Raw genomic sequence first — 3,422 nt, forward strand, 5'->3', positions numbered from 1 at the left:
AAAAAGTAAAGTAAAGTAAAAGAGCCTGGGCATTAAAAATTTAACAGTTAGTAACAGTATTGTGAGGTGTAGTTTTTATAAAAGTATGCTGCCAAGTTGTAGTAGTCTTAGAAAGAAATGGATGAGTATAGAAAATAGTCCTTCTATGTTTGTCTCATTAGAAAGATTCTCATGTTGACATTTCAAAATGTATACCTCAGATTTTTCACACTAGTATTCCCTAAGGAAGTTGGAGGGGGAGACAAACCATGAGAGACTGTGGATTCTGAGAGACAAACTTAGGGTTTTGGCGGGGGGGGGGGGGACTGGGGGTAGGGGGTGGGGTCAGCCTGGTGGTGGGTATTAAGGAGGGCACGTATTGCATGGAGCACCAGGTATGGCGCATGAACAATGAATTTTGGAACACTGGAAAAAATAAAAATTTGAAAAAAAAAACAGTGAAAAATAAGGAGTATTATGCATTCATTACATACAGACTATATGGCACTGCTTTTTGCTCAGAATTCAAGTATGAAATGCATTTTCCTTGCCTTTAAGGATAGTGTTTGGGAGCAAGCAGAAAAACAGACATATAATTCCAATTCAGCACAGTAATTATTAAGCAGGTATGTAAGAAATGTAGAAGTGCCTAAATACTTCTCTCTCAGGGCTTCCACTTATCCTATTTCATAGCAGTTTATTTTTATTGCTTTTGAAGGTGTGCAGATTACAACAAAAGTTATAACTTTCCTATGACTAATTTTTCTTTTTGCAAACCAGCCATGAGTTATAAAGAAGGTTTGGGGACAAATACCAAAAGGAGCATATCATTATCCCATTCAGTAAAATTATACTCCCAACCTTTTCTATTTGGCTTGGAGTTGAATAAAAGTAGAATTGGAAGGGAGTCTACCCAGAGTTTTTTAGATTGTACACTCTACCCTACTGCCTAGAAAAATGAGTATGTAAAGGTAAAATCCAGTTCACATGCCACATGCAGACCCAGGCATCTTGGCTTCCGTTCTTGTCCATAGGTTTGGTGAATTCAGGTAAAGATTTCTTATGGACTCGTGCCAGCCCTAAGCTTTAGGGCCTCCATTATCAGGCTGTAAGAAGACTGCCTCTATAAGAGATTCCTAGTTTGCTTTGGCAGCTCATACACAAAATTGAAATGATACAGGGAGATTAGCATGGTCCTTATGCTAAAAGGACATGCAAAATTGTGGAAAACTCCATATTTTTACATCCCTTGTTCATGGACAAGAAGAGGTAATTTGTACAAGTGGCCATACTACCCAAATCCATCTACAGATTCAATACAATCTTGAAGGCATTCCTCGCAGAAATGGAAAAAATAGTTCTTAATTTTGTTTGGAACTAGAGATGACCCTGAATAGTCAAAACAGTCCTACAGGGGAAAAAGAGTTGGAGATATCACAGCTCCTGATTTCAAACTATATTATAAAGTCATAGTAGGGTCCTGGCACAAAAACAGACACATATATTAACAGAACAGAATCAAAGTCCAGAATTAATTTCTAGCATATATGGTCCACTCATATGTGACAAGGGAGCCAATGAGGAAAGGATGCCCTCCTCTACAAATGGTGCTGAGAAAACTGGAAAAAGACAGAACAATGCAATGGGACTCCTATCTCACACCACTCACAGGCATTAACTTGAGAAGGATCAAGAATTGATACAGTAGAACTTCTAGAAGAAAACACAAGAGACTCATCAGTATTGGTCTTGGCAATGATTATTTTTGGACATGACACCAAAAGTACAAACAATGAAAGCAAAAATCAACAAAAGGGTCTACCTCAAACTCAAAAACTTCTGCAGAAAAATAAACAAAATGGAAAGACAGCCTACAGAATAAAAGAAAACTTCCCCAAACTATTTCTCAGATTAGGGGTTAATGTGCAAAATACATAACAAATGCACAGAACTTAATAATAAAAAATGACTGACTTAAAAATTGGCAGAACGAAAACATCTTTCCAAGGAGGACATCAAAAAGTCCAACAGGCCCATGAACAGATGCTCAGCATCCCTAATCGACAGGGAAATGCCCACCAAAACCACAATGAGATTTTCACCGATACCAGCGAGACTATGTATCATCAAGAAGTCAAGAACAACAGGCACTGACCAGGATATGGTGAGAAGAAACCCTTATACATTCTTAGTGCATATTGATCTAAACACCATGGAAAACAATATGCACTGTCTTCAAAACATTAAAAATAGGTCTCCCATATGATCTGGCAAATCCAGATATATACTGAGTATGTATCTAAAGAAAATGAAAACAGGATTTCAAAGAGATATATGTACTCCCATGTTTATCACAGCATTATTCACAGTAGCTGAGAAATGGAAACAATACATCAATGCATCAAAAAGATGTGTGTGTGTGTGTGTGTGTGTGTGTGTGTGTAACATGTATATAAATAATATTACTCAGCCATGAGAAGGGTGCATATCTTGCCATTTGCCACAACATGATTGGGACTTGAGTACATTATGCTGAGCTAGGTTAAGTCAGACAGAGAAAGGCAAGTACTGAGATATCACTTACATATGGAATCTGAAAAAAATCAAACCTGCAAAAAAAAAAAAAATACAGGGTAAAATAGTGGGGTAAAAAGAAGATGGGGGGTAGGGAGATAAGACTGATAGTGTTTAAAGTTATAAACTTGTAATAAGTAGTAAATATGCCAGAGAGATATATCATACAGTATAATGAACAATACTATAATATATATATATAACTATGATGTACAATACTATTATACCATAATTGTGTAATCTGATAAATAGTACAATGTCAATAATATCATAATATATAATAAATCAAAGTAGCACATGGTATTCCTTAAATTGAAACAATGTTACATGTGAAATTTATTCAATAAGACACATTTATTAACAAAACAGAGTGCCCAGAAATAAAGTCACACATACATGGTTGATTAACTTATGACAAAGGAGACAAAAAAATACTATGGGGAAAGAAAACGCTCTTCAAAAATGGTGTTTGGAAAACTGGACACTTATCTTGTTACAGAACCTGGACTGGATCCTGACGGAAGAACCAAGCAGTACTCAAAGACTTTGGAGGATAGGAGGTTTATGTAGCACCAGTGGGCTGAGAGGAGAGTGATCTCCAAAGGTCTGAACCCCCAGCACAAGCTGGGAGAGTAATTTATACCCTTCTACGCCACATACTTGGTACTTTTGGCACGTGCTGGAAACGGGTAGGGAAGAAGAACCCAGAAGGGCTTTGAGATAGGGACTGGAATTCCCTTGCTGGTTTGGTTGGCCATGTTAGAGTACAGTTTTTCCCTTATCAATCTTCTACCAAATATATAAACATCAACTCAAACTGGATTAAAAGCTTTACATATTGACTTAGTCTGGTTAGACTTAATATCACA

General features: G+C 36.9%; 1 non-coding gene across 1 annotated transcript; it reads left to right on the forward strand.

The window, feature by feature from the left end:
* The first annotated feature begins 1,118 nt into the window (after positions 1-1,118).
* On the forward strand, positions 1,119-1,221 carry LOC131832880 (U6 spliceosomal RNA). The gene has a single exon (XR_009354232.1). It is a non-coding gene; the product is annotated as a U6 spliceosomal RNA (small nuclear RNA).
* Positions 1,222-3,422: the final 2,201 nt, after the last annotated feature.

The sequence above is a fragment of the Mustela lutreola genome, chromosome 5, assembly GCF_030435805.1.
Source record: "Mustela lutreola isolate mMusLut2 chromosome 5, mMusLut2.pri, whole genome shotgun sequence".
NCBI lineage: Eukaryota > Metazoa > Chordata > Mammalia > Carnivora > Mustelidae > Mustela > Mustela lutreola.